Source organism: Epinephelus fuscoguttatus, linkage group LG18 (assembly GCF_011397635.1).
Source record: "Epinephelus fuscoguttatus linkage group LG18, E.fuscoguttatus.final_Chr_v1".
Lineage (NCBI taxonomy): Eukaryota > Metazoa > Chordata > Actinopteri > Perciformes > Serranidae > Epinephelus > Epinephelus fuscoguttatus.
The window spans coordinates 6,498,378-6,517,164 of NC_064769.1; the positions used below are offsets into that span (position 1 = coordinate 6,498,378).

Consider the following 18,787-nt stretch of genomic DNA (forward strand, 5'->3'; position numbering starts at 1 on the left):
AGCCAGTTGTCATGGTAACACAACCTGCTTTCAGGCAGATGAGATGAGGTGCACATTAGTCAGAAACAGAATATGAGAGAAAGATGAAATATCTGTCAGGGTTAAGAGGGAAAAGAAAAGTCAGCGTGAAGTGAAGAGATGGTTTAAAACATCTGCGAACATCATCATATGATCGAAAAATGTAACTAACACAAGTATACTTTTTTTTTTTTAACATCATTATCACAGTACCTAACAACATAACTGATAACACACCACACGCATTTCCTCAACCTCCGCACACAGCAGCTTCCTGCTCAGACAGATTGAGACTCTGGTGATTTGGAGCAGAGGAAAATTTGTTTATTTTTTTTTATTTTTTATTTATTTTTTTTCCCCCTTTATTCACCATTTAGTGCATACAGATATATATACATATAAAGAAATATGAAGACAAATATAAAGATGACAAGCAGTGGAATTGCTTGCAACAAGCAGTGATTAATAAAACAGGCAGATGTAAACAAAACAAATTCAAACAACAACAACAACAATAGCGACAGTGGTAGCAACACCAAAGAAAAAGAAAGAGACAACACTAAAAAAAAACCCCGAAACAACAACAACAAACAAGACAAAATTGAGATAAACAAAAAAAGCAAACAAAATAAAACAAAACAAAACAAAAAAGAATCAAGTAGATAGTATGATCTGTTTGGGTTTGAATTTCGGGTTATAGGATGGATTTTGTTTGGTGATCTTCTTTCTGTTGATATGTTCCCATATACACGTTTTATTTTATGCCCCCCCCCCCCCCCCCAGCTACATGCCTATGTTTGCTTATATTAATGTTGTGGCATCAGCTCACCGGCAAAGGAACTGCGCTGAGAATTGTTGCATATATATTATTGAATTGTTCCAATTGGTTTGTCTGTAAAGCTGATTGTTTTTCCATTGATATCTGTTGTGTTAATAGATCCAGCCATTGTGTGATGTTGACCTTTTTCCTATTTTTCCTGTTTAATAATATTGTTTTCTTGGCGATAGTTAGGGCTACAAGTAGGGGTGTTATGATTTGTTTTACATTTGTATTAAATGTATCCATATTGCCAAGTAAGCAAATGGACGGAGATAGCGGGATGAAAATTTGTTTATGTGTATGTGCAACGAGTCAGTGCAGAAGTATATGGACATTGTTACTTTACAGCTCACCAACTACAATAAGACAAACTACTAAACCACTTGAAGAACTACTGAATTAACTTCAGAATCATCTAAAGACTAAACTATTTATCTACTAAATAACTAAACTAAAACACGTAACAAGTATATTACCAAAAGAATAAACTACTGAAGTACTTAAAAGTATACTTTGCAGAATTTCAAAAACCAAAAAAACAAAAAAAAAACAGAACAATGTATAGACTCATGCAGAAGAAATCCCTCTCAGTCATCACTTATGACGCACTCTCAGTGCGTGGCAGTGTATTTTTCTGCAGAGACTGCCTGGATTTTCTTATGTTCATATTTTGCTGTGTTCTGGAAGTTCCTGGACACAGTGCTCAGGTGAGGTCGGGACTTTATTAAAAGGTAGCAACCAGGTGCCAGACCATAATTGCTGACACGCACCAGTCTCTCCCGCTTCCCACAAATATAGCAAGGCAAAACACAGACTGGACAAAGCTTGTTCCAAAATGAGAATGAATCTGGGGTTGTCTTTCAATTTTATACTGTTTACAAACAGTAACAGACAATTGCTGCATAGTACACCTTTTACTAATCAACTAGTGAACTAGTGAACTACTGAACAGCTAAACCACTGAAGTACAAAACAGCTAAACTAGTAAATTGCTGAACTATTGAACAACCAAACTTATAAAATACCTAACTAATCAATTAGTAATCTACAAAAATACTAAACTACAGATTTATTAAACAGCTAAACCACAAAACTACTCAACTGCAGAACTATTAAACAATTGAACTACTGAACTACTAAACAACTACTGACAACAAGTAACAAATGAAATGCTAAACTACTGAACTAGTGAACAACTAAACTACTAAAGCATATAACTACTACTGAGCAAGTGAGCTAGTGAACAACTAAACTACTAAAATACCTAACTAGTCAACCAGTAATCTACTGAACTACTAAACTACAGAATTGCTTAACAACTAAACTACTTAAGTACTTAACTGCTGAATTAGTAAACTACTGAACCATTAAACACTGAACTATTTAACAAATAAATTACTAAAGTATGTAAATATTGAAGTGCTAAAGTACTGAACTAATGAACACTTTGTTTAGGTACTAATACTAATACCAATCAACTAGTAATGTATTGAACTACCAAACTACATAATTATTAAGCAGCTAAACCACTAAACTACTAAACTGCGGAACTACTTAACAACTGAACTACTAAAGTATATAATTACTGAACTAGTGAAGTAGTTAGCTACTAAGTTAATAAAGTACCTAACTAATGACCTGCAGAACTACTGAACCAAACTACTGGCTGTGAAACCACAGAATGACTGAATTAGTAAACTGCTCAACTATTAACTGCTAAAATAGTCAGCAGCCGTGACAATGGCTGGTATTCTTTTCCCTCATGAGTCTGTGCATGTGTCATCATGGTGAAATGTGGTCCTGGTAATACCAGTTGCAGCAGGAACTACAACAGAAGCCGTTTTGAGTATTTTGCCAGGTGTTTATACTGTCTGTCTGTCTGTCTGTCTGTCTGTCTGTGGACAGATTTGGCGTGCAAGACGCAGCCATGAAACATTACAGGTGTGTAGTTGAGATCAAAATGAAGGTCAAGTTCGAAGATAGGTGTGGTCCGAGCAAGGGGATTGGTAGTAGGGAAAGAGCCACTGCCCCCACACTGTTCCCCCCTGGCCCACAGTCATTTTAAGTTGGGGATCAGTTTATCGCTACTGGAACGATTACAACTAATTACTGAAATTAGTTTAGTACTGAACTAGTAAATGACCGAACAACTGAATTGTTACACAATGAAACAGCTTAACTACTTGCGTATAAATCTAACAAACTGCTAAAGTACTTAACTACTAAATTAGTATCTTACTAATACCTAGTAACACTTGAGTATTACCACTTACTACTCAAGTATGACTGACATGCTATGAATGAGTCTGTGCTGCAGTTTAAACATGAGGAAAGTTACAGATCACAGCTTTAAATGTTGTGAACCATGCAGAAGCAGAACCAATCTGCTCTGTCAGAAACCCTGTCTGGCTGTGTGTGTGTGTGTTTGTGTGTGTATGTGTGTGTGGTGAGACCTGTTGTGAATGCTGATGGGATTCTCTGCGTCTGATTGAAACTCAGCCATGCAGCAGACTTGCACACTTTGTGTGTGTGTGTGCGTGTCTGTGTGTGAGTGAGTGATTGATGGGCTGTGGGCCTGGTGTTGGAGTGTGTGTTAATGGTTAATGTGATACCTGTGTGTGTGTGTGTGTGTGTGTTATATTAACGTTTGTTTGGTTATTGGTTATATTTCACTCTGCAGAGCCTGTAAACAAAACCAAATTAAAAAACATTTACTTTGAGAAGTTCACACATCCATCCATCATCCCTCTATTTCCCAGCTGCTTATCCAGGTCAGGGTCGCCGTGGCAACAGGGCAGCACAGTAGACCAGAGACTGCTTTCAGTGTGAAAAGGTTTTGCTGCAGAGTTTGAGATCTGAGGATTTTTTTTCCTGGGAAAGGAGAATGGTCTCATCTGACGACTGCGGCCTGGATCAGTCTGACTCCAGTTCTTATTGATTAAGTCCAGTTTTGTCATCAGATAATTTAACCGCAGAGTACAATTTGTCCTGAGGGTGGCGATAAAGGAAAGGTCATGGGACATTAAATAACACAGGTTCATCCTCTGGGGAGCAAGAATGTGATCAGTACATTTCATGGAAATCTGTTTCGTGCCCCAGTTTTTAAATGTTTCTTAAGTGATTCAGCATGATTTTATCCAGCTAAAAGGATCCTCTTAACTCTCAACCAGCTAACTTGGGTCTCTTGAACACAGTTGGCTAAAGTTTTTTAAAATAACAGAGCATTCTTGCATTTGAATAGAGGCAAAATGTCGAGTAACTTGTACCTGAAAATGACTTCAACTGTGAGGTAGCCTCATGATCAGAATGACTTACCATTTCATTTTTATACCTCCACACCAGCAATAGCTGTGGCTGGAGGTACTATGTATTTGAGTAGTCCGTCCCATTCTTGTGAACACAATAACTCAAAAAAGTCTGGAGGGAATTTCTTCAAGTTTGGCACAAAAGTCCGGTTAGACATAATGATGAAGTGATTATATTTTGGTAGTCAAAGGTCAAGGTCACTGTGACCTTCTCTGTGTCATTCATTTAAACACGATGTCCAAAAAACACCTTGAGATTTTTTTTTTTCAAATATGGCACAAACGTTCATTTAAATTCAATGATGAACTGATTAGATTTTGGTGGTCAGGGTCAATGTGACCTTGCATCCATCTCATTCGGGTGAACACAATATCTCAAGAACACCATGAGGTCATTTCTTCAAATTTGGCACAAATATTCACTTGGACTCACCATTGAAGTGATTAGATTTTGGTGGTCAAAGGTCAAGGTCACTGTGACCTTGCAGTCATCTCATTCTCGTGAACGCAATAGCTCAAGAAGGCCTTGAAAAGTTTCCTCAAATTTGGTATGACGTCCATTAGGGTTTAAGAATGAACTGATTAGAATTTGGTGGTCAAAAGTTAATGTCACTGTGACCTCACAAAATATGTTTTTGTCCATAACTCAAGAATTCATGCGTTTTCACTGGGGGTGTAACGGTACACACAAATCTCGGTTCGGTACGTACCTCGGTACACAAGTCACGGTTCGTGTTTTTTTTTTCGGTACAGTAATGAAAAAAATAGACAACTATTAAATATCTTTTACTTATTGTTAACCTTATTAAAACATACCACCACAGCAGTTAACTCTTTTTACACAATTTTTGAATGAAACAAATATATATATAAAATCCTGCTTTTTCACATTGTTTGAATGAAAATAGAAATATAGAAGTGAAAAATTAAATCCTGCTGTTTTTTTAACACATTTTTTGAATGAAAAATATAAATATACATTTCTGCTTAAACAATTTTACTCAATTAAAATAAAAAGTATAGTGCAGCCGGCCAGCTTTAAAGCCTGCTCAGATTCAGTTTTACTAGGAACTTACTTAGCTTTCCCACTTTGTTAAAGTGCAGTAAACAAAACATGCTTATATCTAAAGTGCAGCTGAAACAATTTTACTCAACTCCAACGGTGTTGGTTATTTCTTTAGCGCGATGGTCAGGGAAACGCTTTCTTTTTAAACAACGACGATATCGTAGTTTGCACCAGATTGCTTTTTCTAGTCGTGCCGGTTAACGTTCAAACTCGGGTGGTGTCGCTTTAGATGCGTTAGCATGTTCGACGTGTTTCCAAGTACATACCCGACCACTGTTCTGCAGTGTCGGCACACTGCTTTTGTCTTGTCAACTTGTTTATTTCCATCTTCGTATTTTACCCTGAAACCAAAGTGTTCCCAAACAGAGGACTGTTTGCAGGTGGGTCTTCAGGTTCGTCAGGCTCACTTGCCATGTTGTCAAAATGTGAGAATGCGCTGCACAAAGTGAAAGTGGAGATTTATGGTCGGACTCGGTCCGTCACTCAATTATGTCCGTCGGAGAACTAGATATTTTAAATGGTTCGGCTCGGCAAAAATGGAATTAAAATAAAACAAAATAAAATAAATTCCTGCGCCCAATAATTCGGTACAGGGTCGTGTCGAACCCAAAGTTGCGTACCGAACGGTACGGCACAAAAACATGTACCGTTATGGCCCTAGTTTTCACACAAACGTCTAATAGGATATACATATCACACTGTGGTAGAAGACCAGTCTAGCATCGTATCATTGCCGAAGCTATGCCCCCTTTTAGAGAAACGAGCTGTAACATCAGGAGAGAAACAGGAAAATGATGAAAACCTGTTACGTAGCGAGTTAACCAACGCTTTCACACTGAGATCTGAGGCACATAAGATACATAAATAATCACTGTTAGTGTGGTAAATTGCTAAGTTATGTTGGTGACAGTTACTAGTGATGGATAGCTTGCTAGCTTAAGTGGGAGATTGATGAGTTGGATGAGCTGAGTAGGATTTACTTGGCTGAATGTGAAAAAACACTGGTACGGTCCTTTAAAGACCCTATGACCTTTTCCTGTAGCGACACCTTTAGCTCTACAACTGGTAAGGTTCTAAAAAATCATCAGCATTTATTTGTCAAGTCCAGAACACATTCTGCTTTGTTTTAAGTGTTGCTGTAGTGATACATCTGTCATGATATATCTGTTCTTAACAGAAGCTGCTATTGTGTGTGTGTGTGTGTGTTGTCAGAGGGATGGTGTGTGTGTCTGTGCTCTCTGTTTCCTCTAAAAGCCGACAGATAAGGAGGCGTTTTTTAAAGCACATTTGTTTTCTGTGGAGGGAAAATCATCCATTAATGCAGATTTATGCAGATTGGCTGGATGGAAGTCGTTTGGGCGAAAAGAGCCGCTGAGAGTCGAGGAGTGATTACTAATGGGTTTTTATAGCTGGACCAGAGAGAGAGGGCAGCGGCCAGCCAGTGTGTGTATGTGTGTGTGAGTGTGTCTCCTGGGCTGCTGTTGAAACAACCATTTTAAATCTTTGCAGAAACCTCAGACTGTTCAGTTTGTTTCCTGCTGCTGTGACTCTTGTTGCTGCTTCTCGCTAATTTATTTATGTTGGTTTTATGGCTGAGTTAGTTTCTTCCGTTCTCTTTCTCCTCTGCGACTCTTCATGTTCTGCTCTTTCTTAGAATAATGGTACAGCAGGCGGCAGTCACACACCAATACTGCTTATACTGCAGAAATCAAACAAGAAGGGGGAACACTTCAAATGTTAGTAAAAGTACAGAAATACTATTAGCAAAATAAGCTTTAGGTTAATAAACACTTTTCACATAAACACATAGCATAAACAAACAGTATCTTATAAGAGTCCATTAAAATTGGTTATTTTAGTGTGAGTGGGACATTTAACAGTTCAAAAATAAACTTGTCAGTTCTCTGAGGTGCACAAACTATGTAATTGAGACACTGAGGCGATATGGAGGGAATGAAATACCACTATATTTTTGACTGAATACTTTAATACTGATATTGAGCCGATATTGCAGGGTAGACTTTCACAAAATAATTACACAAAAAGATTTTTGATAAATAATCATCAGGAATTTGGATATAATGGCTAATCGGATAAAAGCAAATATTAGAACAGCCACCACAGTTCAAGAAAATTACATCAGAAATTTGCATCACGTTGCTGTAATGCTGCCTGTAAACCCAGGAAAGGGCAAGACAATATTACAATATCTAAAATCTAAGGCAGTATCTCCTGTCATATCACAATGTCAACATGACATCAATATACTGTCCAGCCGTGGTACTCGTTCTCCGAATGTGCCGTGTCATCTTGGTCTTTTTGAGCTGCTTTTAGTCTGGCCCCTCCCCTGGGACCACTTTGCCTTGGGAGACCCTACCAGGGGCTATTAGCCTCAGAACAACACAGCTCCCAGAATCACGGGGACATGCAAACCCCTCCACCATCCGGTTTTGTGCAAAGTGCTGTCCCTTAACAAAAAAACAACAAAAATAATAAAATTGAGTATTCATTCATTCATTCATCTTCTAACCGCTTCATCCTCTTGAGGGTCGCGGGGGGGCTGGAGCCTATCCCAGCTGACATCGGGCGAGAGGCAGGGTACACCCTGGACAGGTCGCCAGACTATCGCAGGGCTGACACATAGAGACAAACAACCATTCACGCTCACATTCACACCTACGGACAATTTAGAGTTACCCATTAACCTAGTCCCCAATCTGCATGTCTTCGGACTGTGGGAGGAAGCCGGAGTGCCCGGAGAGAACACATGCTGACACAGGGAGAACATGCAAACTCCGCACAGAAGGGCTCCCATGCCCGGGATCGACCGGCAACCCTCTTGCTGTGAGGCGAGAGTGCTAACCACCACACCACCGTGCCGCCCTAAATTGAGTATTCAGACATAGATATTTACAAAGATTATGTTATGACCTATTTAAACCTAGGACATTAAATGAAAAAGTGATAAGTTAAATATATACAAAATCACCATTTATAGGGTACTTTCTACTGGGAAGTGGCTGTCCCCAACCCTGACCTCTAAAATTCAATTCATGTAAATAACACTTAAAACATTTTTCATATTTTTTTCAAAAGTGTAATTTAAAACATATTTGTGATTAAGTTTAAACAGAAGTTGAAAGATTTAGATGTATTGTGGGATTAATTCTTAAATTAAGAAACTATGCTAAAAAAATAGTGTCCCTTGTTTTCATGCCACTACCGAAACACAAGAGTTTCATTGCACTGGTTGAGTCTGGATTTTAGCCACACCCCTGAATTTCTGAGAAGGGGGGTAGTACTGCACCCCCGTCCCAGATGGCTGCATGGTAAGTCGCTGACTCCTATCATTTTTTTAAATAAATGTCTTCCGAAGTCTGAAAATCAGTGTGTAACTTTTAAAACCGTCACTACCGAACACACATTCTCTTCAATTATGTAAAAATTTGGGGGGTTTATGCAAAATATTATGTTTTTCTGTGTGAACAACTCTACAAACATGTGCTTGTTAGCCATGTGACTGCTAGCACTCTTTAGTTATCCTGAAAAATAGCTAGGAATGTCACTACCGAAACAGTCACTACCGAAACCTATGATAAAGTTTCGGTAGTGACAAAACAGAATAGTCAGTAGTTAAACCCCATAATTTTGTGGTCCAAAGTCTTGCTCTGCTCTACTCTACTCTGCTCTACTATAATCTTCTCTACTCTACTTTACTCTGCTCTGCTCTACTCTACTATACTATACTCTGCTTTACTCTATAATCTGCTCTACTCTGCTTTACTCTACTCTGGTTTACTCTGCTCTACTCTATTCTTCTCTACTCTTCTCTGTTCTCTACTCTGCTCTGCTCCGTTCTACTCTGCTCTACTTTGTTCTACTCTGCTCTGCTCTGCTATACTCTGCTCCACTATACTTTTCTCCACTCTACTCTACTATGCTCTGCTCTATACTCTGCTCTGTTCTATTCTGCTCTACTTTGCTCTACTCTGCTAAACTCTGCTCTGCTTTAATCTGCTCTACTTTGCTCTACTCTACTATACTCTGCTCGACTCTGCTATGCTCTGCTATGCTCTACTCTACTATACTCTGCTCTACTCTACTGTGCTCTGCTCTACTCTGCTCTACTCTGTTATGCTCTGCACTACTCTATTATACTCTGCTCTACTCTACTCTACACTGGTCTGCTCTATAATCTACTCTTCTCTACTCTACTCTACTCTACTATGCTCTACTCTATACTCTACTCTTCTCTATTCTATTCTGCTCTGCTCTACTCTGCTCTGCTCTACTCTTCTCTGCTCCGCTCTGTTCTGCTCTGCTCTACTTTGCTCTACTACACTCTTCTCTACTCTACTTTGCTCTTCTCTGCTCTACTCTACTCCACTCTACTCTATTCTGCTCTACTCTGCTCTACTTTGCTCCACTCTACTATACTCTGCTCTACTCTACTATACTCTTCTCCACTCTGCCCTACTCTATACTCTGCTCTACTCTACTATGCTCTACTCTATACTCTGCTCTGTTCTACTCTGCTCTACTTTGCTCTACTCTGCTCTACTCTATTCTACTCTACTCTACTCTACTCTACTCTACTCTACTCTGCTCTGCTCTGCTCTGCTCTGCTCTCTCAAAAATTAAATTGTTTAACTGACCACAAAACATTTGTCTTTGTAATATTCCCACCATAAGGCATTTGAGGGAATATGATGCAACCTCAAAAACAGTATAATGGTCACTACCGAAACAGGACAATCACTACCAAAACAGTGCAGTCACTACCGAAACACTGGGTGTTTTGTAAAAAATAAAGTATATTGAGTTATCAACTAAAGCATTATGATGCTAATCGGTTACATTTATGTTCTGTTTCATCAGTTATTAACTCTGAAATCAATCTGATCCGCGTTATGCATTTTACAAAGAAAGATTGCATTTAGATTTTGAAGAATTCTTTGAACTTCGAAATTTGTTAAAATATTATTTTTTATAGATTTAATTGTAAAAACCTTCAGAAAAAATTTGTAAAAATTTAAATCTTTAGACAAGGGAAGGAACAAGCATAACAGGTTGATATTTTTTTTTGTGTGTAATATAACACTATATGTTTCGAAAAACATTCCAAAACAGTCTGAAAATACAATATAAAAATTTACAGTCATTTTACTAGATATGTGACCTTTACATATGGTACAATATATATATAGGGACAAAGTTTTTGAAATAAAACATACAAAATTTCAAAATATTTCCAGCCCAACTTTGCACACATTTGGTAGAATGCTCCATATATGTATATGTATATGTATATATATATATTATTTCTTTTTATTTATTTTTTTGATCTACTGTGGAATATGTCAAAACAATACACACAGCTTGGTCAGAAATATCCCTTAATGTACTTAATGTAGAAAATAACAATGTCACATATTTATCTGTAACGCATTTACCATGGTGCAGTCCGATACATTCAGTGGCTGATTATGAGTGCAAAAGGAGATATAAAAGGTTCAGTCCTAAAACTTTCTTCTGTCTCCAACATTCAGCTTATGAATAAATAAATTTTGGTCATGCACAAAGGCAAAATTGATATCCACCTTCTCATTTGATTCTGCTAATGACAAGAAAGAGGGATTTCAGTAAATGTTACACTGTTCCTTTAAATTTGCAGACTGGTGTTTTTATCTGATCGAGACTAAAGATTCACACTGCTGACTGAGAAAAGACTGTGACCGTTACAGACACACAAACACACTAGCCTGTGTGTGTGTGTGTGTGTGTGTGTGTGTGTGTCTGTGTATCTGTGTGTCTGTGTGTCTGTGTGTGTCTGTCTGTGTGTGTGTGATTATTAACTGTGTATCTTGTAATTTCCAGAGGAGCTGATTCAGACTCCTGCAGCATTTTTCAGCTGCTGGTAATTAGTGGATGTTGAGACACAGAGAATTATCTGCTTCAAAGTCATTCACAAGGCTGATAACTGCTGAATGTGTGTGGTGTGTGTGCTGTCAGTCAGCTGAATTGCCTCGATTAAGCAGCAGATTATCAGGATTTTCTAATTATTAGGGAGTAATTAAGACTGAGCTGAGGATTATCAGACTGAAACATGAAAATACTGAAGCACTGAAGGAAGAAAACATTCAGATACAGACACATTAATACACTGAAACAGTAAAACAATGAAATACTAAAACTGTGAAACAAAGAGTTTATCATAAAGTCTGTTTGGTGGCACCTGCATTCTCCATTGGAAGACTGATGGATTCACAAGGCAAAATCAGGGATTCAGAATGTTAATATGGCAGGATTCAAAATGACAAAATAAGGGACTAAAAATTGAATGAAGAATGGGTTCAAATTGCACAATTGAATATTCAAAACAGAAAGAAGGGATTTTAAAGAGACACTTCAACAATTTTCAGCCAGCTCTGTGTCATTGCTTGCCTGATATCAGACAGAATTGTCACCTCATTACAGTCTGTTTCCATCTTTAGTCATTGTGTCCACTTTAACTGATTTATATGGGGGAGGATTATTCTATCTTTCCTTACAATCAGTAGAGACCAACGAATCAGCCTGAATCTACCATCATAGCAAATCCACCGTGATGTGTGGCCATGCCAACGTACTTGTTCTGCCAGGGTTAAAGAGAGGAGCAGAGAAAAGTAAAACAAATACTATGTCGGGCGATGTTGAGAAGATAATGTCCATTTAGAACAGCCTTGTTCTCTTTTTGGTCTATTGTGCCATTATTGTTATTGCTCCTCATTGGCTCCAGCACACCACTTTACAGCACTTGATAATAGCTTGAAAATGGCGTTAGTCCTGCCTGTGGTGCTGATTGGCTAATCAGGTCAGCTAATCACGTCATGATGCTGCAAAGCATCTGAACCCAGGCAATGCCACTGCAGTATGTGCAGATGACTGGTGTTTGGCTTACCCCTGTGTTGCCAGCGCATGGAGATCCCTGCCCATCTTCCTGCTGAGCTCCACCTGTTGAAGTGAAATGAGTCATAATGTGTCATAGGTTACGCAAAATGCATCACCTGGTGTAATTTTGCAGGCAAATGGGCAGGGAGATCTGTCGATGGCATCATATGGAGGAGCCAAACACTGTTCATCTGTACAAACTGCATGCACTCCAGTGATACAGAGCTGGTTGAAAATCAGGTGTTCCTTTGATTGGAAAGATGGGGACTAAAATGGCACATCAAAGGACTGAAAATGGTTTAGCAACAAATAGGGAGGACAAAAAGAAGGACTAAAATTGGCACAATGAAAGAATCAGAATAGGGGGAAAAGGATTCAAAATGGCACAGTAATGGCTTCAAAATGGCACAGCGGGAGAGCCATAATTCAAATGACATAATAAAGATTTAAAATGGAAAAGAGGGACAATTCCAAATAGCACAATATTTAAATTGAAAGAAGGAAGGTTTCAAACACACAATAATGGATTAAAAATGTCAAAATGAGATACTCAAAATTGAAAGGAGGGCCTGAAAATGTCACAATGAAGGATTGAAAATGAAAGGAAGGATTCAAAATGGCACAAGAAAATAGAAGGACCACTTCATAAGGTGGACTGCTGTAAAACCAGGATTTCCCAGTAGTCTGTAGTCTGGCAGAAACCTCACTTGTTTTTTTCTGTCAATTCTGACATTTTAAAAATGGCTGCATTTGCTCTGAATATGGGAGTCCGAATGTGCTGTAGGGGGAGGCGCAGCAGGAGGAGGAGAACATGGTAATGTTTGATATCACTCCTGCTCTCCCGCTGTGTGAGCACTTCACTCTGGTGTTTTATGTATAATTAAAATGTTTTCTGTGCCGGCAAAAGGCCTCCGCAGACGAGCGGTCCTTATTGTAGCCCTGCCCCCCTCATTAATGCAGCAGGAGGGAGGAGGTGTCGAGGGGTTAATGGAGAAGCTAATGATTAGCATGGAGGCTCCCCACATTAATTGGATGTTTCTTTGTGCAGAGGCTGATGTTTGTTGTTTCGGCAGGAGGTGGAAAAAAGGCGGCAGAGAGACAGTTTGTTCTGTAGATTGTTTTTATTAAGTGGGTTTTACTAAGACAAGCTTAATGAGTCAGTTTGGGTTTAATAGAGGAAGGAGGCAGGAGGCGGAGTTTAGTTTAGAGGTGTCTGCAGAGAGTCCCACAATTATATTCACACTTTATCTGTAAGTAGAAGACATTACTATAGACCTGAGTGCTCATTAACACACACACACACACACACACACACACACACACACACACACACACACACAAACACAAACGTGTTGGTACTTCTATACATGTGAGGGCCCTCTCTCATATTCCCCTTATTCTAATTATTCTAACAAAAAGTGCTCTTTTTCCATAAATGTTGTCACAACCCAGCAGAAGGTTGGACATAAGAGAAGACGACCACATGAGCTGGAAGTAAAATAGGTTTATATTACATAATTAAAAGAGAAGTTCAACTAAGACAAACCAAACACATCAAAACCTAAAGGTTGGAAATGAATATAGGGTTTGCACTTAGACCAGAGGGCTGTACCATGAAGTGAGATAAGTGGGTTAGTAAAGTTGAGTCTTAAGTCAAGGTTTTCTGTCCTATAAATGTGGCTCTCTTTCAACCTGGCTAGATCTCCATAGTAACTTAAGCCCCATTTCCACTGAGCAGTTTGGTACGGTTCGGTTCGGTATGGTACGCATTTTTTCCGTTTCCACTGCGAAAAGTTGTGGATGGTACCAATGCATCCGTTCCATACCGTTCCCATTTTTGGTACCCCTTCTGTTTGAGACTTATTAGTAGACTGTAACTATAGAATAAAAGGTTTTGCTGCCTCTTGCAGCAGCTGGAGTTGCAGAAAAAATAACTTAATTCACTGGGCAGACTACCAGCACATTTTAAGGTGGAACATTAAGTTGTAATGTTACTCAATGCTTGAGGTGAAGATGTGAATCACTCAACACACCTTAAATATCCCATAGGACAACTTTGACCATTACTTTAGTTTTTCTATGACAAACACTTTTAGTAATGAGTGAATCTTCAGCGTTTAAAAATATATATTAATTTCAGCTGGGTTATGTGAACTGCCTATATTCTTATCCTCACTCTGAGAAAAAAAAAGCATTGCGGAACCTTGTTCCAATGGGAGACGGCAACACTAAACCTCTGAGCTTACCTGAGAAGGACTAAGCGCACAAACCCACTATTTTTAAATATCCCATAGAGAGAGACTCTCACTGCAGCCTATTCTGTTTCGTCACGAAAATGTCGGCGTGCAGCCTCGTTCTGTGGACAATAAACGAGGTGCAGACTTCCATCTGTGTCACCGGTGATGAGGAAATACAGTGAGTGCTGGACAGAGCAGTGACAACAACCCCGCCCACATTTTAGAGTACTGTTGGTGGGAACGTGCCTATGTTCCCACATTTCTAAGATTTTTCTTAAAATTAGGCCCTATGTTCCCACATTTCTAAGATTTTTCTTAAAATTAGGCCCTATGTTCCCACATTTCTAAGATTTTTTTTAAAAATTAGGCCCTATGTTCCCACATTTCTAAGATTTTTCTCAAAATTAGGCCCTATGTTCCCACAGTTCCCATATTTCTAAGATTTTTCTCAAAATTAAACCCTATGTTCCCACATTTCTAGAACATTTTCAAAATTAGGTCTTGTTTTCCTACATTTCCCTTCAATTTAAGCCCTATCCTCCCACAAGGGTTAGGGTTAGGGGGGATAATAGGTTGGGTGTAATTGGCTACCAAATTGGGAGAAAGGGGGATAAAATCTGATACAAATTTATGAAAAAGGAAATGTGGGGACACAGAGCTGTGGGAACATAGAGCTGACCCCCTGTTGGCAGTGGAAATGCTAGAGTCTAGGTACCATGTCTGAAGGGTAATTTTGGTTCCAAAGGTACCATACCAAAAGAATTTGGTGGAAACGGGGCTTTTTGGGCCCTCTCCACTGTCAGTTTCGGTGTCACAGAGTCAAGCCATGCCATGTCGATTTGCGTTTCCATTGTCAGCTTAGACGCGCCGTGCCATGCCAAGCTGCGCCAGAGATGGACCTTCTCCAGAGTAGGTCCAAAAGCCAGGCCGCCCACCCTCAAGCAGGTTGCAATGACTTTTTGGCGACTGCAGCCAACCTCTGACCCTTCTTCGCCCCCCACAAATCAGCTGTGTGTGTGTTGCAAGATTCTACTCACCTCAAGTGGCCAGAGTAAGGGCGATTTTAAAAGTGTGTTCAGCTTTCAGTACTTTTGTAGCTCCTGACTGAATCTCTGTAGTTTGGAGTTTAGTTTCTCTCCTGTGTCCTGTTCTTACTTCAGATATCTGCTTTATTTTACTGTTTTATGATCACTATCAGCCATATTAGAAGTTGTGTGAAGTTGCTGCTCAAAAACTCAGTATTTCCTTATTTTGCTGCTTCACAATAAAAGTTTTTACATAACAAAATAATGGGGGACTTTTATTGTGAAGAATCTACAGGAAATCAAATGTGTTTTTCACTGAATTAGCAGAACTTTATTAGCGGCTTTTCTTCTGCTTTCTAAAGGCAAGTCTTATAATACAGCAGGTAGGAAAATAAAAGCAGAAACAACCACAGCGAGATGTTGATGAAGAGCTGCAGACAACAGGCTCTGACTGCACCTCTACAAACAGCTCACCTCCAACTGGTAAACTTCTTTTACCTGCCCTGCTGTGGAAAAACACATGTAGCAAAAATGACAGGGGGTTTTAGCTGTGGATCAGTCTGCTGTTTTTAAACATCATCACTCAAGACAAGCCGTCATCAGTTAAAGACACACCTTCAAGAAGGTAGCCCTGTTGAAATGGAAATGCAAATTCCTGCCACACTGTGCTGATGGCCCAAACTGAACTAAACCAAGCCAAGCTCGCCCATGACAGTGTGTGATGCTGCAAACCTAACCTTTTTGTTCCAAGTTTCGGCTTGAAATCGGCTAAAAAGTTATTTTCACAATTCTTTAGGATAGTGTTACTCTATAGTCAATAGTCAGTAAATGAGCGATATAGATTCCCAGTGGAGGGAATATGATATGATATTTTTTAGGCCATGTAAACTTGGTAATTTACACAATTGGTAACTTTCTGCCAGCATTCCTCTCTCGCCTTAATTGTAGCAACAGTATTGCTTCAGTACTAATTAAATATTCTTCAAAGGCGGAACTAGGCAGCATGCAGTCTATAATTTGTAAGTGTCAAATGATGCGCTGAATGTTTTATTTGACTTGTTGTTTTGTGAACGTGCAGAGAGCCTGAGTTAACAGAGCGAGCTGATTACCTCCTCCGTGGTACCCGCTGAATTCTCGCACTGAATTCTCCTGATGACCTTACTCCTAAATTTTACACACTCTAAATACTCTCTCTAAATACACTCTAAGTATTTTTCACTTAACAGCATGTCCCCACTGGACTCATTCTCTAACCTCTCTCTTCCTACTCTACCAAAAATGTTCCTACCTTCCAAATATGTCCTGAAAATTGTCCTCACTTATTTAAAAAAAAGTCCCCCAATTTTTTATTATGTCCCAGTTTCCCAAAGGATGTCTTGAACTGACTGTAAGTCCTTAATGTTCCATAAGTGCTCTTTATATATTCTGTTATTAGATATTTTCTGATTGAACACAAAACACAAACTAAGCCTAACCCTCACTATATTCGGGTGTATATAAAGTATATCTTAGATTTAATTATTTTGTTTGGGTGAAGTCCTATCTGTGTTCATTAAACACTGATGAAAGCAGAAAGCTTTTATAGCACATGTTTATATTCAGTAAGTTGAGATACTGAAAAAGCATTGTTTTGATATGCTTTGTCTTCAGTATTAAACACTATCCCAGGGACTGTTGTTGCTTTGTCACCAAACTTAATTTCCCACATGTCACTTTCTGATTCTCAGTTTCATTTCAGTGATCTTTATAATCAACACACAGCAGAAACCTAAACATTAAACTTCATTCTCGAGCTTGGAAACAAAAGTCCCCCCATTTTTATCATCTATGGTTGCGCCCTCTTCTTCTGCACCTGACTGGAGAAAAAGCACCATCTACTGCTGATCTCAATTAACCAACTTCCAATATTTGTGTAGTTGGAAAAGCACATAAATCCTCATTTTCCTTTGCCCATATTCTTAAAACTGGCATAAAATTTGAGCTACATTTGGAGGTTTAGGAAACCCAAACTGAGAACAGCGTTAGTTCAGGCACACCAGGGCAGGACACAATGTCAAGCTCAGCCCACATCCCAGCTACATCAGCTGATCTTAATCAGCCCAAACAACTGATGGATCAGCTGACTGATGGAAGGGAGTCAGCTGATGGATCACATGTGTCTTCTGTGTTCACTTTGACAACAAACTACAAATCTGGAAACTAAACTGTTCTGTTCAATGACAATAACTCTCTTTCTGTTTCTCTCCCTCTCCCCAGAGTCCCTGTGTTCATCAGCCTCAGGTTTATAATCATCTTCCTCTTAATCCAGACAACAAACCAAAAACAGACCACCCACACTGACACTGACACTCACCTGCACTGATTCGTTGTCTCAGTGGGCAATTGCCTCATCTTCCCGTTAAGGAAACCGTTTTCAGGATGACATCACACCAGACATCTGTCAGCATCTGGAGCATAGAGTGATTTTCCAGAGCAACACCACTAACAATGGGAGCAACAACTGTAGCAATAATGGAATCAGCAATGAGAAAAAAACACCAGCAACACCAGCTGCAAGTACAATATGACATCAAACAACAGACACTGCACAATATGAACAGGAGCAGCAGCAGCAGCAATACGTTGAGTATCCACCAGCTCAAACCAACAACCTAAGCCTTTAATCCTTTCTGAGATTCATCATCTGTTCAAACTTTACAGCAAGCGCTTATTTTGTCTCATTTTCAAAGTGAGATATTTCTTTCTTTTTGATATAAAGCTGATAAAAAATGAAAATAATAATAAAAAAAAATAATGAGGAGCAACGTCCTCATCAAACCCAAAGTCAGACTGCAAACTGCTGGACGGCTTTTGCTAACTACTAACTCTTGTTGTGCTCTTTGATGATTTTGGTTGTTTGTGGTGTCAGATTGTTGTCATTTTTTTAAAAAAAAAAAGTCTTCAGGGGTTTTAATGAAACAATAAGAATTTACATGGATATGAAATAGAACAATTGCTTATTTAAGACAAATTTTATACCTTCAGCGAACATGTGTGTACATTTCTTGGGACTGGAGTAAATAAATGATTATATTCACAAATGTTTGTTGGAGCTTTTTTTGGGAACATATATGGGGTTTTTTTTTTCAGATATTTTTTGGGCATTTGCCTTTAAGGGACAGGACAGGTAAGTTTGGGGGGGAGAAAGAGAGAGAGGGGATGACATGCAGCAAAGGGCCACGGGCTGGACTTGAACCCCGGCCGCTGCGGCAATAGCCTTGTATATGGGGTGCCTGCTCTACCCACTAAACCACCAACGTCCCTGGGAATATATTTTATTAGTAATTATGCATCCACTATATCAACTTCACGTATACATATATTTTGCATTTATCAGGCCCCTCCAC

At 39.1% G+C, this 18,787-nt stretch overlaps 1 protein-coding gene across 1 annotated transcript in view; it reads left to right on the top strand.

Annotated features, from left to right (window-relative positions):
* The window catches only part of mbd2 (methyl-CpG binding domain protein 2), a 51,622-nt gene extending 33,141 nt beyond the window's left edge, over positions 1-18,481 (top strand). Inside the window, exon 7 of the mRNA XM_049603953.1 lies at positions 17,658-18,481. The gene's annotated coding sequence lies outside the window, so the exon portion shown is untranslated. The remainder of the gene's footprint in view (positions 1-17,657) is intronic.
* The last annotated feature ends 306 nt before the right edge of the window (positions 18,482-18,787 follow it).